At 42.7% G+C, this 19,635-nt stretch overlaps 1 protein-coding gene across 3 annotated transcripts in view; it reads left to right on the forward strand.

Moving 5' to 3' along the window:
* Positions 1–7,083: 7,083 nt before the first annotated feature.
* The window catches only part of SMAD1 (SMAD family member 1), a 48,760-nt gene continuing 36,208 nt past the window's right edge, over positions 7,084–19,635 (forward strand). The window contains exon 1 of one of the 3 annotated variants that reach the window (XM_055797044.1): positions 7,084–7,101. The gene's annotated coding sequence lies outside the window, so the exon portion shown is untranslated. The other 2 variants (XM_055797042.1, XM_055797043.1) reach the window with 2 other exon arrangements.

Here is a 19,635-nt window from a genome sequence, read left to right on the forward strand (position 1 = left end):
AGATGTGATTTGTGCAATAGCATATAAGTGTAGAGGGGGTTGCTTTTAAAGCTGCTCAAACTTGTCAAAATTTTGGCTATTTTTTCTAAACCAAGAAAATAGTAGAGTTTAAAATTGATTTAAATGCTCTTGTCATGTGGGCAACCTTTTTCAACACTTTGTGTGACCACCAGGATGTTTGAAACCTACAAGGTAATTTCCTCCTGAAAGTACAAATGGAAACTAATACAATACATGTACATTTATTACCAGGGCTATCTGTTACTGAGAATGCACTAAGAACCCGTTGTCTTGGGATGACTAATTAAACACTGATTTACTTGCTCTCCAGAGTTCAGTTGCTTCCACACCCTAAGCAAAGAGCAAATGAAAATCCTGGAATTGGAGAATATATGAAAGAAAAACCATGGGAACACAGGCATACCCGGTGCCCAGGTATCAGCTTCTTTAAGCCAGCTGAGCACAAATCTGCCTTTTGAAGAGTCCATTAATTTTTGGTGGGATCCTTGTGATTCTTTGGCCTCTGTTGGTTCATGAACAGCAGAAGGGCAACAGGTTTTTTGCTTTTTACCATATAATGCAGTGTTCAACAGCTGCCTTTTCTAATATGCAGTGATCACAACAACTCACTAAGTTCCTCAGTCCTGTCATGCTTTCTTCTAGTCTTCTGTTACTCAGTGGTGATCCCTGCTCCTATGCTTACCATAGCTCTTCTAAAAATGCTTGCAGTTGTACTCAAAATGAAAGTATTTTTCCTTAGTTTAAAAAAAACCTCGCTAAGTCTACCACAGTTTTATGACCACTTTAAACTGGATGAAGCCAACGACACTATCAAAAAGGTAAGTTTTGCCCTTTTTCCCACCTCAGTCCTGCCCATACATAAGATCAGCACAAGGATTTGGACAACCATACAATGAACCAGATCAGGGAACTGATCCAAATTAAAAATTAGTTTGGCCTCTGAAACACTTGTTTTCCCCAAGGAGATCAGTTCCCTAGGCCTGTTCATTTCATGGCTCCACCAACTGTGCCAGCAGCACAAAGGGGGTGGGTGACATGGGGCTAGGGATGAGCAGCCGTTGTGGAGGAGGAAGGGTGGGACTGGTTTACTACTGACAGCTTACTGAACTCAGGCAATGTGACTTAGGCTTGCATCAGTTTGGAAAATTGAAAAGACATTTCTAAATTACTCACAATAAGTACTATTTATACAGGGAATAAAAATAAGACATGGTGCCTTTTTCTTTTATATTTTTAATCATTATATAAAATGGGCTGAGTATTTTGTCAAAAAATATCAACAAGATGTGGAAGTAAAGGGATGCATTTAGATGCCATACGTGTGCTTTTGTTAGTCTTCCAACGTGCAACATAGTTGTGTCCTCTTCGGATATAAAGGAAGAGATAGAGCCCTGTATCCAGACTCTTACCATGGATTGCCTAGCTTTCATCTGTCACTACAATCCAGTCCTACCCCAAGGCCTCTTTAGCCCGTGGATGCTAGTGCAACTGCCTGACCGTGACACTCCCTAGCCCCACATGGCAAGCTGTGACACACAGCCACTCGCATGGCACCAGTTCCTAGTGTAATGGTTGTACAGACAGTTCAACTGAGTGACCAAGTAGTAAGAGCTCAGGCTTGCCAAACCACCTTTGATTTCTTTTCTCATAGAGTTATTAGCTTTAATTTTGTATCTGCCACCTGTCTGAATAAATTTTAATATATCATTCTCTGGTGGATTTTGCAACAAGATGTAACTGGGACAAGGACTGTAAGAACTTGAAAACAGTAATTAAAATGGGAGATAAGATTAATCTTAGCAGTGTCTTCCAAGAAACCAATGACAGAGCTAGGTTATTCCAGTTATGGAAATCTTTTTAAGCTGAGTGACTGAAGAGATATTTAATTTTAAAAGAACCAATAATGTTTGGTTACATGGAGTCCATTATCTCTTGCTGAAGTGATAGCCAGGAGAAAGTGAAACTACCTTCAAAAGCCTCTACATGGGCACAGGCAGATGCAATTTTATTCTCTAGAAAGTACACTACTGGTGCATTGCAGTGGGCAGGATTACTGTGCTTCGTGGCAGCATGTGATTAGCTGTCAAAACAGGGTGCAATGTAATATTGCTGGAGCAAAGTCCTTATGTCAAAGTCTATAGATCAAACAACCAGTAAAGGAGATAAGGGAGTGCCCTGCTTAGTATTTTGTTTTGGTCCAAACCTTTTGAATTCATAACTTCTAATAAGGACCTTGGCAGCTTTAGCTGGGTACATTAATCTTGGGAAAGTAATGAATTTTGGTCTAAATCCCATCATCTCAATGGTGGAAAAGATGAATGACTACTCAATCTGATCAAAGACCTTTCTGATATCTGCAGATAGATTTACAGCAGAAGCCTTATTTAAGGTAACAGAGGGAAATACATGTAATAACCTTGTAAAATTATCAGTTCCGCTTTTATTCTATATAAATCCCACTTAATCATGATGGGCCAGTTTAGGAAGAATTTCTAAGAGTGAAATGGGTTCTTTGTTCTTTTGCTTATGAGAGTGAGTCAGGAAACTAAGGCAGGTCCCAAGTAGACATTTAACTCTACAGAGGCAAACTCATGAAGGATTCATTCTAGAAAATGGCCAGACACACCAAAGCAGGCGTATAGAGAGAGCTCTCATGTCACAAGTTCTGTCTTCAAGTCCTTTCACAACTTAGTTCTTCTGTCTGTATAACCTTCACAGTGCCAGCTCAAAGCTTCTCTTCAGTGAGGGAAAATTGAATCTTGGCGCTCAAGGCCGAGGACAGATCAATTTCTGGCATAAAACACCTTGCTTTGCCTTCTGGTGGGGGTTGCAGAAATCCCTATTGTGAGGAGGGCACTAGAACAGCTCCTCCAAGCACCACCCTCCTTAAAAAGCTCAAGGTAACACCACCCCAATAATTCTGTATCCCCATTAAAGTGCTGGTGGTTGGTTTCTGTGCTCAGCCTGCCTTGGGCAGGTGCTTGGGGCTGCTGAGGCTGCTGTGCCTCTGCTACTGGACAGCAGGGGAGTTGGAAAGCAGAGAGGTGAAAGGGAAGGACAGCAGCCCCAACAATCCCTTACCCCAGCTGCCCACGGCTACCAGCAGAGAGCTTGGCAGCGCAGGTGGGCAGTAAAGAAAGCAGACAGCAGGGCCACTAGGCCCTCTTTAATGGGGACAGGGTGTCAGCTGAGCAGTTCTGCTGATGCTGTCATTTTGCTGCCCCATTCAGTCTGCCCTTGGAGGCCACAGCTCAGTCAGCCCTGATGGGTACGCTGTACAACTCCTGCTGTGGTGCAGGACTGAAGTATTTTAACTAGCTCAAACCCAAGTGCTTGTCTCGACAGTGGAAATCAGCTATGAACTCTGTGCTACTGTGGTTAGATGGATCCTTTTATCCACATGGGTTTAGAAAACCATATGCAGCTCTGCCCAATTATGATGGACTCCTAAAAATACTCCTCACCTTCTCCCACATGCTGTCTTCTCCCTGAGGCATCTTTCCTGAACAGATTTGTGTAGTTGCTAAACAGTCTGCGTAACCTATTGTAATAATGCTGAGGTGGGAGGATTGTTTAATACCTCAACTATTCAAAGAAGAAGCAGAAAAACCATGAAGGATGGGTGTTGATAAATTCTACCAGCCAGCCCAGGAAAGAAGGAAATAATGAAATCCAGTATCCTTAGAAATCTGTTATTCTTCTTGACAGAACTGCCTCTTCTGTCTGAAAATACTGTTGGTATTTTCCCACACTAGGGCAACACAGTAATGGTGAAAAAGAAAATTACTCCAGTGTTTTTAATGTAAATAATAAGTTGTGTTTGATACAATTTAGTTATCATGAAACAGGCAGAAATCTGGTGTACATAAAGGTGAAGCAAAGTTACTGAGTTTGGAGCTAAACTGTCTCCAGAAGGCACTCTCTATCCCTGGAACCTCTTGAATAAGCCAGATGAAGCCTGGCTGAGGTTAACAAGAAATACTAAATCATAATCTGCATATAAAGTCTGATTTTAGAGGAAAATTGAAAACTAATAGTATTAGTAACAGTATTAGTAGCAGTATTTCTTAAATATTTGTTATATAATATAATAGTACCAAATACGCAGCATGACGAATATCTTTTAGCATTCTGCCTTCTGATAAGCTGTTTCTGACACACAGATTTTAAAGGTGATTAGGCAGGTGCTTGATGAGACGTTAAAAAGTGTCTATGAGATTAAAGTTTCCTTTGAGAATCTTTTTAGGAGTTTATCTGCTTAAGTGCCCCGACTACATTAAAATTCAGGTTCACAGGCCTTATGACTGATGGTATCATTGGATTGTACATCTAATCTGATCAAAGGTCAGGCTGTTTACAGAAGGGATGGTTCTTTTCTTTCTTCGTTGCCCCAGCCTCATGGCCTGTTTTCCTTACACCAGTCTGAATGATCATGTAGTTGCAGAGTAAAAAGAGAAAAAACAAAGTTCTCTGTGGCCTCTTGAAATAGCACAGTTATTTAGCCCAATGCAGAGGAGAAACACTATTGCAGGAGTAGCATCAAGCTAGATACCCAGGTGTATGTGCCCCTCTGCTCTCCTTTTTTAAGTTTCCTCATGTTATTCAGAAAAGCTAGGCAGATGCTAATGACGTTTAATTAGGGTATATTCAAAGCAGCCAATGGAGTTAGAAGTGGTGGATGTACAATTAAGACACTGCTGATACTACTCACACAGAGTAAGGGGTTTGGACAGTTAGCTCTGAGCTGAACATCCTAAAGTGGGTGGCAGGCTTGAAGTTTTGGCTGGGCTGTGTACCAAAAGAGCCCAGGCAGGGAAGCCTCGTGGCAGATTTTACCATGGCGCACTCACTGTTTCTGCTTGCCCTCTGATCTTCTCACACAACTGATCTGTCTGAAGCTAGTTCTAACCAGCTCTCTCCAGAACAACCGTTCTGGTTATTAAACATCAGCAAAAGGCCATACTAGGTTGTTTCATAGCCCTTTTTAGGTAAAGGAGCATATCAATGTGATCATCCCCAAGCCTCAGTCTAAGTAGAAAATAATTTAATTTTCTCATGCCGAAGCAACCCAACCAGTCAACCCTAACAACAACAAAAGCAGTAAAAACATGGTTCTAACAAGACACCTGACAAACTGCAGCACTTTCCTAATTACCTTCTTGTCATATCTATTTAGTGTGAATCATGCACTGAATAGACAGGTACTCAGACAACGAAGATCCAGCGGATGGAGCCTGCTGCCTGCCCCAGTCCTGCCAAGTCAGCCTGCAGAGCAGAGCAGAGCAGACCTTGGGCACACGTAAGGCCTCTTCCACGTATTTGTCTGAGACTGGATCACTGAGACTGCCACACTCTGGGGGTAGGTACTGCTGCTGCATCCACCACTCTAGACCCAGGACACTTGGCCCTGATGTAAGCACTACCACAGTACAAAAACCAGTAGCAGTGTCAGGTTTCTTCTATACCTTGCTCGCAAGTATCTTCATCACATTGAGAAAATTTAGAGACATTTTTGTCTTGAGATAAACCTTTTCCAGTTAATGTCTGCAGCCCAGTGCTGCATTGTATCTGTGTTTGACTGCACATTACAAATAAAAGTTTACTTGCTAACTGTAATTATATACAGTACAACCACAGGATGCAAGTTAAAGCTGATTACCAACGTTCACTGATCTTGAATCAAGTACGGGTCAAAACTTAAGTAGTAAAAGTCTAATTTTATTCCAGCCTTGATCAATATTAAAATCAAATTCCCATCAATATTGTGTCATCATTCTGTGCAGGAGTTCTTCACTACGCTTCTGTTGTAACATGCCACCTAACATCAGTACAATTTACCTGTTTGCAAGTGACATAGTATTTACATGACAAAGAAATGGAGGAATTTTAGATTGTGAAGTTAGAAGTGCTGATAACCTCACAGCCGTAAAACTGGGTACTTTTTACTGCTGCTGTCATGCTCCTTCTGTGACCTTGGGCAATCCATTCCAGTTCTGTGTTCTCAGACTCGTCATGCACCTGGGTGGGCCAGTGGGTAAGTCCAGGACTTACCACTTATTACCGTTCAACTGGTAAAACTCTCAGGGCCTTTAACTTCTCTGGGCCTCAGTTTTTTTATGTTTTAAAATAAGGTTAATACCATACCTAGGACTTCATATACATGTGAAAACTTACTGGTGTAAGTATAGAGATGTAATTATGCCAGTGTAGGTGTATCGTAATATTTTGCCATGTAGAAACATCCTGCACTTGTTACTTCATATCTCCTTCCAGGAATGATGACTGAGTAAAAGCCAAAGCATTTGTTAAAGAATCAGTTCCAGTTCAGTCCTACTTGCGCCATCCTCATCTGACTACTACAGTAAAGATTGCTGTAAGCTCCTCAAGCTGGCTGCAAGCTTTCAGCTAGCTCGGCTTTTGAGCAGACGCTGGCAGATTCAGATGGAGTTCAGGTTCATTTCAGAGGGCTATAGGGGTGAGACTTCACTACTATAGGTATGATTGCACAAGAAGCGTCATGTGCTTATTAATAGGTTTACTTGCATAAATCAGGAGTAACTGCAGCAGCACCTATGGCCGCATGTGAAGTACCTGGGGATGAAGAGCGGTCTGTGATTGTTAGGTGTTATAGCAATTACTTCAATATTAAGAATAGGTTCAGTCAGGGACAGAGCCACCTGTAAGCAAGCAGCAGGATGAAATCCAGTTCAATCAGAGCGTTACAGAATTAACTTTAATTGCAAGTCTCGTTGTATTTGGAGCTTTCCTGAAAGCCCCAGCTGCCCGGAGCATCTCGCCCGCGCTCCAGCGGCTACATAGGCGCCTTTGAATCCTCCGCCAGCCTCGAGGGCAAACGTGGCCGAGGCTGGGCCCTGGGGGCCGAGACCGCGGGCCGGGCCGGGCCGGGCCGGGCCAGGACGGGGAATAACGCCCCCCGAGCGCCGGGCCGCGCTCCCGCTGCCAGGGCCGCGCCCGCGGGGCGGCCGCTTGGCGGCGGCGGGCGCAGCGCTCCTAGCGGGGCCCGGTGACCCAGCCGGCGCGGCGGGGGCGGTAATTTGGAGAGGATCCCTTGCCGGGCCGGTGCGTGTGTGTGTGCGTGTGTCGGTGCGCAGCGCGCTGGCAGCGGGGCGAGCGCGGCTGGGCGGCTCCGACTGCCTGACGCCAGCCAGACCAGATCAATCCAGGCGCGGAGGCAGCGCGGGCGCGGGGCTGCCCGGCGGCGGCGCGGAGCCCCCGCCTGCCCCGGCCGCCCCCTCACCGCCCGGCAGCCGGTAACAACTTCGCGTCTCCTCGTCGCTCCCCGCCGGGCGGCCGCGCCTCCGCCGCCCTCCCCCTTCCTCCCCCCCCTCCCCACCCCCGCTCGCCCGGGTGGTCCCCGGCTCCGGCGCAGCGTGCGGGGAACCCCGCGCCGGACCGGGCCGGGGGGAGCGGCTCCTCCGCGCCGCGAAGGCAGCGCAGCTCCGCTCTCCTCCTCTCCTCCCCGGCATGATGGCGTCCCTCCGGCAGCCCGGGGGAGACCCGGAGCCGCTTCCCCGCCGGCCGCTCCCGGCTCGAAGTTTGTGGGTAGGTGCCGCGTCGGGCCCGGCGGGAGGGAGCGCCCTTCCCCGGCGGGCAGCCGCCCTCCTCCTCGGCGAGCCCTGCGCCGCAGCCGCCGCCCGGCCCCGATCCCGGCCCCGGCCCCATTGTGCACCCCGCGGGGGGACGCGGCGCAGCCCCGGCCCGACGGGGCGAGCCCGCCTTTGTGTTTGCGGGGAGAAGCCTTTCGCCTCCTGCCTCGGCCGATCCCTGTCCCTGGCCGCTGCATGTCTTAGGGTGCTTCCCCCCTTCCTTTCTTTCCGCAGCCCCCTTCCCCTCCTCCTTTTTTTTTTTTTTTTTTTTTTTTTTAAATGACAAATTGTGCTTGGAGGTCAAGGAAAGTTCACTTTTTTTTTTTTTTTTTTCCCTCGTCCCTGGTAGAAGGTTTGGATGTGTGAGATTTTCCCCTCCTCGGTGTCGTTTCTTCGTAGGCTCGGGCTCTACCGCCAAATAATTTTATCCTGAGTATAGATCTTTAAAGCTTATTACAGTTTACTGGTGTGGAAATATACAGTCATGCATTCAAAAGGATCTGGGCCAAATTCTGAGTTTTGTTTTGTTTTGTTTTTTTTCTGTGTTATAAACTCAAGTCAGTGGGAGTTCTGACTGAGGAAGGCTTGCTGTGCTTGCTCTTTTGTTAGTAGATCAATCCGAAGGAGATATGTGGTCTGACCTTACAGTTTGCTTTGACGGTATCTGAATAATTAGAGCTTATTCCAAAAAATAATCATTATTTTGGTGTATTTTTGGGAAAAAATTACGCTCACTGCATCTAGAAAAGGTAACAGTTTTATTTGGGGAAGGAGAAGTAATGTTAGATCCAGGTGGGGAGGAGTAAAAGTAGATGTGTATTTCCCGTACAAGCAAATGGAAGAGATCATTGTGTGAAACATGTCAGTGTTTAATGGATGTCAGCGTTTAAAAACATGGCATCTTGAAACTAATGCGCTTAGGAAAAAGCTGTATTTCAGACATGTCACGGCTGAGAGTTCAAATCTCTTTTGCACGCAGAGAAGAATTCAAAAAACTTTTAACACCCTCCCACACGCGGCCCCCCCCCCCTTCCTTCAGTTATATGTGTTTTTAAGCAGCACTCAAGAATAAGACTAATAACTGAAGCTAACCTAGCTCACAGAGACCACTTTTCTTTGCAGGCGTGTGTCTGTAATTCTGCTGGTCTTCATGTGGCTGTGTGCACCTTGTCCTGTCAAACAATAGGAGCAAATCATGTGAGGGAACCTGAGGTGTTAACATTGACTTAATTTTTTTTTCTTTCACTTGTCTGTAGTTATCCTGCTGAATAATGGGAGATGGGTTTGTTAGTTGCAGCTGATTAATACTCGTTTTATTTTCTGATTGAACCACAGAATACTGCTATAAACCTTTTTAGAGATTCTCATTGGATTTTCGTGCAAGTTCTGAGTGCTTGCTGTGACTGTGCTGGAAGAGCATCAGTATGAAAATGAAAGATAGCTAGCCCTTTTTGAAGTTCTTGTTCTGGTCTTAGTAATGAAATCTTGCAGTTTACTTCAGACTGTAAGTAGGTGCTTGAGAGAAATCTCCCTTGTTTCGGGTGATCCAGAAGCCTTCCACAGCTACCAGAGAGGATCAGTTCAAGGTATGATCAGGTTACCCTAAGGGTAGAGATTTGTCCTTGCTTTGGTTTTGACCCCATCAACCATTGGGTATGTAATCAAATACATTTTTTCCTACTTTGTCCTGTTTAGCTTGCCTTTTTGTATACCCTTGAAGATGTGATGATCCAATACATTTGAGAAAAGTGACTGAATGGACGTCTTTCTGTATAAATATTAACTATCAAATCAAATGTCTGAAAGCTGATGAGTTTTTGCTTTTCCTTTGTAGTTTGAAGACAGAATTGAACGTAAAGAAAACCAATACAAAGGTTACTAAAAGTGCTTGTGTTTCTGAATACTGGGAAATTGTTCAGATTAAATTATGAGTTTCTTTGCTTGGTATAAAGATTTAAATTTAAAAAAAAAAAGAAGGGGTTGTGACTTTTTTAAAAAAAACTGAATCATGATCGCACTGCATATCGCATATAGCCAGTGTTCTGTTCTATGAAGCCCAAGCTGTGTGTGTAAAATAAAAGCTCATTTGAGTAGTCTTACAAGCCTAATGGAGGCATCATCTCTGCTTTATAAATAATGTAAGTTGTGTATAATGTGGAGTCCCCAGAGACTGCAGAGAAAGCATCATTAACCAGCCTTTTCAACCTGCTGGAGATCTTAAATTGATTTACAGCACTGAACTGGTGCAAAATGATACATCAGGATGACACAGGGTCAACCTGTAAAAGTCTATGATGTGAGCCCGTTAGTTCAGTCATCATAATTAAACCATATTATGAGGGCAGCAAAGCAAGTGTCTGTGACATGTCCCATTGTGCTTCAGATATGAGTGGTTTAAGAATCAAATAAAGAGAGCACAGTGTTTTATTATTTAAGTTATGCAAAGAGTAGTTGAAATTAAAGCTTGTGGCCCTGTGAAGAGTAAATGCTGAACAATTTAGGTTGACTCTTAACCTCTTTCCTGCAGTCATTTGCAACTGAAACAGATGAAGGCATGTGCAGCTTGGAGGTGTGTGTGTGTGGGAAATGTTCGTGAGTGAATATCTCTGAATTCTATATATCCTTTTTCAAGCCTCAAAGTCAGCTAGATTTTACCTGCAGACTGTGTTGTCAGGTATCAAGGGGACGATCAGGTAAACAAGCCAATTGTTTGGGCTTTTTTTTACCTAGTGTTTTTATCCAGCTAAAGTTTGTAACTGCTAGTTGAAATGTTCCTCTGGATCTGAGTTCTTTTATAAGACAGAGCATTTTAGTCATATCTTGAACTATATAACCAAACTTATTTTAGAACAGACTGTAATTTTGAATATTGGCATAGGTCACTCTTCCTAGTGAAGGCAACTGTGGCTTCAGATCCATATTTCTGCTCTAAGTAGCTTAGAAATTAGCATGCAACAGACAGTAAAACCTTTATTATATACTGAATGTCTTAGGTCTTGCTGTTTCTGCTGAGAAAATCACTATGAAGTGTTTTGGGAAAATCCTGATTTTTCTTCTTTCTGCTAGCCAGCATGCTGCTTGGTGATTTGAGAGTTTTGTATTAGTGGTTAAACCAACTCCTCATACCTGAATTGGTGTGAACTCTGCACTACATATTGATCTTTTCCCAGCCAGGAAAGAAATATCTCTTATTTTTAGTCACAAATGTAACTAAAAAAAAGTAATTATGAAGGATACAAGAGAAGCAGAGAAAATAAATCTTTGTGGTGAGAGATCCGTTAAGTCCTGTGCTTTAGCTAAGGTGCTTCCTGAGTGGCAGATGAAAGAATTAAAGCTTGCTTTTGGGTACAGTGTCTTCCAGACTGTGGCTATGGAGCTCTCTTCTGCTGTGTCAGTGCAGATGAATAAATGAAACCACCCTATTGAAGAGAGAACCATAATATCTGTGAAAATGAAAATCAGATTTAACAAATTACTTTATGGTTAATGAAGTGATTGTACTGGTGTTTGTTTTGTGGTTCAGTGTTCCGCCCCGCACCCCCCTCCCCCTTAAAATTTCTGCTTCAGGTTTTGATGACGAACTCACCCAGTTGTGCTTTCAGAGTGGGGAAAGGTGTTCTGCCAATAAAAACTTCACTTCTTTCCCTCTAGTAGCTGCAGACTAGTACTCTTCCACTGGCCTTTCTTATGTGTTACAGCAGTGTCTCAAAAAAGTGAATAATTTAATAATGATAATTATTAAATTTAATAATTTAATGATGATAAGCAGTTCCTAGAAGTTTACCTTTGAAGTTTACTGAACAGAAAATTTGAGTTTAAAACATAAACACCCAATTGGCAAGTGTGGCTTGAAATGCTAGTGACTTAAAGACTAATCTGCACAGGCATCTTGCCCTTCTCTAGCTCTTTTGCTCAAGCTATGATGGTGTAGCGGTAGAAGAGCGTAGGGAATTTTTATGTTATAACAGGTGTTTTTGGTTGGGATGGGAAAGTTATTTTAAATTGGTAGTTTTTAATTGATAGAGTTGTATCCCTGTAGGCTGTTGTGTAACTATTTCCAGTAGAATGTTGCTATTCTTCAAGATTTAAAATAACTAGAGAAAATGCTAGATTGGGCTTTTGTGAAGGGCTTTGCAGAGGGTAGATTCGGGGGTGAGGACAAGGACACTCTTGGCTGCTAATGGCTGCCACAAAGATCCCTATCCTCCTCCTGAGACAAATGTTAATTTGCATTACAGAAGCTTTTCGGCTTTATGTGTATTTGAGTGGGGGACTCGTTGTTTTTTAACAGGATAGAGAAGCCAAACATTTCATAAAATAGGCTAATTTCAAGGAATTTAAGGCATTTTCCAGAATAAACCCAGATCGTACAAGATCTCTCCCTACTTCGGTTTCGTGCCTGCATGTATTGGCTTTGGAAGTGCCTCACAGTTGAATAGGAACAGAGATCGAGCACGCTACTTATACTAATTAGACTGTGAGGTCAAGTATTCAGTGCACGTAAGGCTAAACTCTGCCGAGTTATGTAGATGGATCCATTCTCTTTTTTTTTTTTTTTTTTTTTTTTTGAAGGAGGGAGGATGTGTCAGGTTCTGTGGTACTGGGATTGCTGTGGTGGAAGTGTTGCACAGCTGTGTGACCACAGCGCTGCCTCCTGATACCTTACTGTGTGTGACACAGCTGCTGGGTTGAGCTGTCATTAAATTACGAAGTGTTTTCTGCCAAGCGTGGATTCCTTTACTCCGTTGTACTCTTCTTGTGAGTGCTGTGTCTTGGGAGACTGCGTAAAAGCTGAGTTCAGATCAAGAGTTGAAGGCTGGCTTGGTTTTTTTCCCCTCCAGACTTGCCAGTGCAGGGAACCTGACCAGTACAGCTCTTCTGGACACTTGCACAATTCAGTCATTCTAACGTAGCTCAGTAATTGTTCTAGTCTATATGTTACTTGTATTTCAGTATGGGGTAGCCACTTGGGAGAATGTTATTAGAATAGATGTCACCAGTCTTTCTCATTTTGTTCTTCCCCCACCCTTTCTCTAGCATGCACAGGCGAAGTCTGGAGTACAAGGAGGAAAACAAATTATTTTTAAGCATGCCTTTATATAAGTCATTATATTTAGGCACTGTTCAAAGCAGTATCATCCAAAGGCAACTATTATGTTGTCTTGGCATGTAAGCAAATCATTAATGTGGCTCACCAGTGATTTCTGAGGCATTATTTCGTATTTCTGTGCTTATAAAGGGAACGCTCTTTCCAACATGGCAGCAGATGAAACTAAATCAGTCAGTATAATAGACAGTCTGAATTATAGTACTTAATGGTATTCCAGTGTATTTAACTTGCAAGTTTTTTGGCATTAAAATGCCAATCCACATCAAAGTATTCTATGGGCTATCAATGCACTATTGCGTAACTTGGAAATAAGATATCCATTAGCGAAATTTTACAGCGTTGAAGTGATTGTAGACAGAATCGCAAGACTTTTCACTGTCTTATTCGTTCTGTCCCCAGCATGGGTGTAAGAATCATGTCTACCCTCCAGCTTCAACTGATGGACCTTCTTTCCATACATGGAGCTATTGTTCAAGGGGAAGCTGAAAATGTATCCTGTATCCTTTTAATACAGTTTTTGTGCATGAGTAGAAGCTGGATTTCAGGATTTACAGCATTACAGAGTTTCTTGTACAGAAGTTGCAAGACTGATGTACAAATGTTTAAAAACTTGTCTGTGTAGATGAAGGCAAAAAAGCAAGTGTGCAGAGAGAGCTAACGCTTGACACTTACATAGCAGGTCAAAGCAGAGAATCCTTTATATTCAGATTGCTTGGGGTGTGCAGTGACCATAGTTGATCATACTTTTGCTTGCTTTTCTTCCTCACTTTGTTTAGTATCAGGAATTGGTATCTCATTCTTACGTGTTTACATGAAACACTGATTTACTGAGGATATTTTCCTTCTGATTTTAAGCATTTTAAGGCATTGACAATAATAGCAGCATTCTGTCTGGCATAGTGTGATGACACCTGGGCATGAGACTCTTAAAGATACCTTATTCTTGTACTGCTGTGTATGTAGGATGTAAATAACTTATTCACATTTGATAGGAATGTTGTATGTGCATGTGCACATATGAATGCCTAAAATAACATTCACTGCTGTTGAAAGTTTAATTATTTGAATCAGATAAAGGTAGACTAAACCTATATATAGTTCAGAAGAGCCTGTAAATTTATCAAGGTGTGTGTATGTAATAACTATTTATATATAAATACTTAGATGCTGCTTAAAGGCTTAAAAGCATTAAATCAGTTTTGGTTAAAGATAAAGTAAATAACTGGAGAATCATGTTGCAACAAATTGTGGCTTCCACTTAAATGGGTTTCTAAGGATGATAGGAGGAGGAAACATCTGCAGTTTGGTCAGGTGCTGTTAATAAGTTGTATATTTGACTTTATTCCAACAATATATTTCACTTTTTTATCTGTTACAGTTGAATATGGATATGGGAGGAATTGATCAATTGTCCTTGCAGTTTTACATGTATCTTACTAGTAAGGTAGCTTGTAACTAGCTGTTATTTCCTGAGGCAGTGGAGAGAGGGCTCTGAAGAAATTTTCTCCAAGACAAATTTGCAAGTGTGTGTGTGAGAGAGTGGGTAGAAGGTGGTGTGGAACTGACATCTCCTGCTGTTTCACTTGATGGTTTAATTCTCTGTGGTGTCCCTGTAAATTATAAAGCTGAAGAATAGCAAAAGCGTACCGGTGTGGTTTTTTTGTTCTTTGTTAGGTTTTAACTCTTTGTCCTTTTTTTTTTTTTTTTTTTTTTCTTCTAGCCCTCCCAAGATGCTGCAAACCAAACTCTGCTAATGTTTTGGTAGGATAAAAATGTTGGCAGAACACCTCTGCTCAGTGTTGGCCAGTTGTCTTTTTTTCAAGGGTTTCTGGAGGTGTATTGTATGTAACAAGTTACTTTCAAGTTAGGCCACTAGTACCTGCTTAGGAGTGTAGATTCTGCTCACAGGTCCTGAAAAGTTCGTAAAACTGGCTCATCAATAAAGCATAGTTCTGCTTAAAGGGTCTTTCTCTTAATATCTAAATGCTCCATTGTGAAATTTGACATATTTTTACCACTGTTGTAGTTTCCTGAGTAAAGTGTAGTTTGGGGAAAGTTGTGGTTTGGTTTTATTTTAACCTAGGGAGGGCTTTAGGTGGGACTTTCTTCAGGTTACTACAACAAGTTGACTGATTCTTTTAAATTTTTTTCCTTGTGGGCCTTATTCCACGTATATTAAAATAATTAATCTTGCCTTTGCAGATAGGCCTGGAGCAAACATGACAAGGCTTAGTCATGGTTGCTTAAGGTATCAGGTGTTATAGCGAAGAGCATGGTATGGAAACACCTGCAGGACTGAACCATTTGTTCTTCTGATGTGGCCCAAATTCTTGTTTTCAAATTATTGAGCAGGTGATTGTTTTGAGAACTTCACAGAATCACAGGATGGTTGAGATTGGAAGGGACCTCTGGAAGTCGTTTTGTCCAACCCCCTGCTCAAACATGACCACCTAGTTGCCCAGGACCATGTCCAGGTGACTCCTTTTTTTTTTTTTTTTTTTTTTTTTCAGTTGTATGACAACAGCATTATTGTTCTGTCACAACAGTGATGAAAGTAGAGTTGAAATTTACCTAGACTTTCTCGCAGACCTGACAACATGTACATGATGGCTTCAGGGATTGTTAAATGTGATTACACTGGTTTAATTTCAAATGTGTGGTCTTTCAGAAATCTCATACGCATCTAAAGTGTGCGCTTCCCTGCACAGGGAGGGAAGAGGGAGATGAGGGAGACAGACTTAACTTGTGTGGCTTTACTGACATCTCACTGTGAACCTCCAACACTCAGGACCAGAGTTTCATCTCCCTTCACACAGTCTCTTGGTCTTTCCACCTCTGCCTTTTTAGCACTGAGGAGACAGATAGATACAACAGACATTGGTTATGTCTTTGTCCCTGTTCTGCTCATTGTCTGGTGAATGCAGTGATGAACGATACTATTTTGAAAAATGTGAATTTTGACCTTGCTGAATGTCTCGGAAAACCTGGCTTACATATAGGTTGCCATCTCTGCTGTTACAGTTTCCTGTTTTGCATTTTTGCCTGCTGCTGGTTTTGCTGTCTGGCATATTTTATAACAGACCCTTTATTATCCACGCTAGCTAGAGTCAGCTAGTAGCCAAAGGAAAAGTCTTTGTCTTTATTAGCTTAAAAACTTAAGATAATGTAATTATAGTTTCTGTAACGTGTCCTATTAGGTTTAACCTGCAAAATATTTTATAAATACTCTCAGCTTAAAACTCTGCAGTGTGTGTGGTTTTTGGAGAGATGGATATGAAATCACTCTTATTTTTTCTGAAGTTTGATGTCCAGTTACCTAGAGCAGAAGATGGTGATAGCAGAGGGGGATTGAAGTGGTTGCTAGAGCATTTGGATATTCAGAACCAGCTAGGGCAGAGCTCATTGCTCCGGGGATGAGATGAGGTTTTGCAAATCAGCAGAAATACTCATGTCTGAGTGTAAGCTAATCTTTGTCCTGGATATAATTTTTTAACATTAGGGGGGTGGCAGCTCCACAAGGTGGAGAGAACTGTTAGCGGTTTGGCCTTTCTCAACCCCAGACACAGATTTCTTTGCATGTGCTGGCTGGGTGGGTTCGGTGCTTATTCTGCTCAGAGTTGATCCAGCCGTTCTGCAGAACATTATTTTGTTGTTGTTAATTGCCAGGTTAGGAAGGGGAATTGGCTGACAGACTGTAAGCAGAGGAGAAGTTATGTTGGAGTACCAAAGGAGGTACAAGGGAGTAAAGGGAAACCTTTTCTTTTTGGGTAGGAGCAAGCTGTTAGAGCTGCTCATCTGCTTGTGGACCTGTGACCTTGCTGGCCCAAGGCAGCTGTCAGAGGTAGCCAGTTACAAATGAGTACTGTAGTACTCCCAGATGAGGACTTCCTTAATATGCTTGCCAAGGAAAGGTCTAATTTACAGGGTTTTTTCCCAGATACTGATGTTGGTGATTAGCATGGTGAGGTTAGACTGCCAACAGTTACGTCAGTCACAAAGCCCCAGTGTAGTTATATTGGCAGCAAAACGACAATGATTAATGATACAGTGTATTTTATGAGAGGTGAGGGAGGATGGATGGAGAGGAACACTTAAACAAGCTTTCCTGGTCAAGTGCTGTTTTGGTAGTATAAGCTGCAAGCTATACTAGAAATGTATTTCTAGTTTAATGCAGCTTTGAGCAGAGCACACCTAGTGCACATTCTGTATGAGCTAGGACAAATGTTTTTTCTCATGAAGAAAAGAACGTTCTCCAAGGTTAACTTCTTAGTAGCAGAAACTTTATTCTTTAGAGGATGAAATAACTTGAAACAACTGGCAGACCAGGTACTGTTAACAGCATTATCAAGAAATTGGAGAAAAGCTAAATATTAAATCCATTAAAAACTCTCCTGTAAAAGCAGGCTGGTGTTACCAGAAATCACTGCCAGTGAAGAGAGTTTGAGCACCTGAAGCAGATATGTGCTGTAAGCCAGTGCACTGCTTGTAGCTTTCCTGCGTTCTGTACCACTGCGTAAGTCACTCTGAAATTTTTGGCTTTCAATCAATTTTTCTCAAAAGAAATTTATAAGCACTTGTTTAATGGTATATGGTAAATGTGTTTTAAACCCCTTACTTTTTCTCGTTACTGCTAGCTGTTTAACGTCTTCAAACATTGTATCTTTGTAATACTCTAGTTCCTTGAGGTTAAGAAATGTATCTACAAATTTGAAATACAAACTTTAAGTATTTTACCTAATGGCACTGCTGGAACGAGGTTCTCTCTGAATTACCTTGTAGCCTTCTGCTATGCCAAGGAACTATCTGGATGTTGGGAACCTGACTGTAAATTCCCCCCACCCCCCGATCAGCTACACACTTAGAAATTTTGTTCTGTGCAGAAAACATCACCTAGCATAACTGGCATAAATACTCCAGGGCTATTTACTACAGTTTACTGGATAACTGTTCCCTTTGCCCTTGTCCCCACTGGTTTTAACAGCTCTAACTCTTGCTCATGGTCAGACTCAATGCGTTTCTTGTGGTTTGTGAACTGGGAGCGGTTGAGACCTGGAAGTGCTGGTGGCAAGCTGCTGTGGCTGAAGTCTTATATTTCTGACTATAGGCAGGTTTCTATCACACCCTTGCCTAGCTTCTTGCCTCCCCTGATTTGGGACGGGAGGACTCTCAATTTTCCAGTCCAGCCAGCAGTCAGGTCTGTTTTGAGCCTAAAGGCTTGTTGTCTTGGGAACTGGGGAATACTGGTTTTAGCCCCAGAATTCAAGGCATCTAGATTGTTAGCTTAGAGACAAGAAGTCTGAACTCTTTCTGTGCTCTTTTTGTGCACTAGCTTTTGGCCTAGAAGTAAGTAGTCTTGGAAAACTGCAAGTCCTGGAAGTTTGTTCTTGCTGTCTCACTTTGTGATGTGTTCAGGGCTTGGAGGCCTTCTGTCCCCTGTACTGGGACAGTGATGACTGTTCAGAAGCAGGCAGCAGTGGAAAGTATGGAAGCACTATGGCTGTTTTAGCTAGACTGCTGCTGACCCTGCAGGGCATATGGTATTTGGGAAATACTGTTTTGGTGTCTCGGCTGTGAGTTTGCAGTACTGCAACTTTGCAAAACCTGGATTTTGAGACTTTAAACTGGTCTTGGAAAATTACGGTGGAATGAATAATAAGTTGCCTTAACTCCATATGCTGAATCATATAGGCTCTGTTAACAAAAAAAGGCTCACAGATTAGGAAAGAGTACTGAGTAATTCTTTACAAGGCTTGGTTCCTCTTCCAAAAATCATAAAAAGCTTGCAGATAACCAGGGAATCAGATAGGTAGATCACAGCCATTTTCTTGTGTTTTAAAACTTCTGTATTCCCAGTAAGCAATGTAGGAGGATATCTCCCACTTCCTTTCAAGCTGTGCAGTTTCCAAGTGCTGTATGAACTATCAGTTCCTATCTGTGGGTTGAAGCCTTTGTACAAAACACTCCAAAGCCTTGATCTCAGGAATATGAGAAAACGGTTTGATGTGAGATTCTGCAGATGTGCTGGCATAGGGCTGTGACAGCTCTTTTTGCCTCATCCTGCAGTTTTTCTGGGTTTCTGTGGCTCCTCACATACAGGTGTACCCATGGTTTGCCCTTTTTAGAAGGGGAAAGGTGTGTCTGTGACTTCTGGGTCTGTGCCTGGCTGTTCCCTGTTGGTGACAGCAGTTAGGAGGCACTTGGTTGGCTGTGATGGGAGCGGTAGCACTGGTACATGCTCTGGTCTCAGCTCCAGTGCCTTTGCCCTCTGGCCCTTTGCTGCAGTAGTCATAGATTCTTGGTCAGGACAAGCTGTCTCTGGCCGAGTGGCTTGCCTCTTCTTTCATGGCATGGAGGTGTGTTCCCTGGGGTAATGGCAGGTGCTCTCATGGAGCTGCCTTGGTGCTGTCCTGCCAGCAAATGTTGTGTGCGCATGGTCACCTCTCTGGCTTTCTTTGTCTAGTGTTTGCATTTTAATCAGTAGCTTTCAAGAGCGTTGTTCTCCACTTGTTAGCTGGAGACGTTCTAAGCTAAGAAGTGTGAGGAAGTGGCTTGCCCAGAGGAAATGGGAACTGTGTCTTCTAGCCCAGCGCTCTCCATGACAGTACTCCTGCTGACAAGGATTTACAGGCTTAGGTATGGCAGGAAAAAATAACACTGATAGCAAATTCAGTTGCAGTCAGTATGCTCCTGAGAGCAGAGCTTTCGGGCTTCATTGATGAACCAACTGTCACCTGGAAGGTTGTTGGCCTCCAACCACAATAATGTGTGATACCTGTTTTAAGTGTGCCTGCTTGTTCAGGGGAAACTAGTGCTCCTAATGCCTGTTCTTCAGTTGAACCAAGAATTGTTCTTTTGGTTCCATAGAGTAATTGTCTGGATGAAAACATATGGAAAAGT

The sequence above is a fragment of the Falco peregrinus genome, chromosome 2 (genome assembly GCF_023634155.1).
Source record: "Falco peregrinus isolate bFalPer1 chromosome 2, bFalPer1.pri, whole genome shotgun sequence".
Taxonomy (NCBI): Eukaryota; Metazoa; Chordata; class Aves; order Falconiformes; family Falconidae; genus Falco; species Falco peregrinus.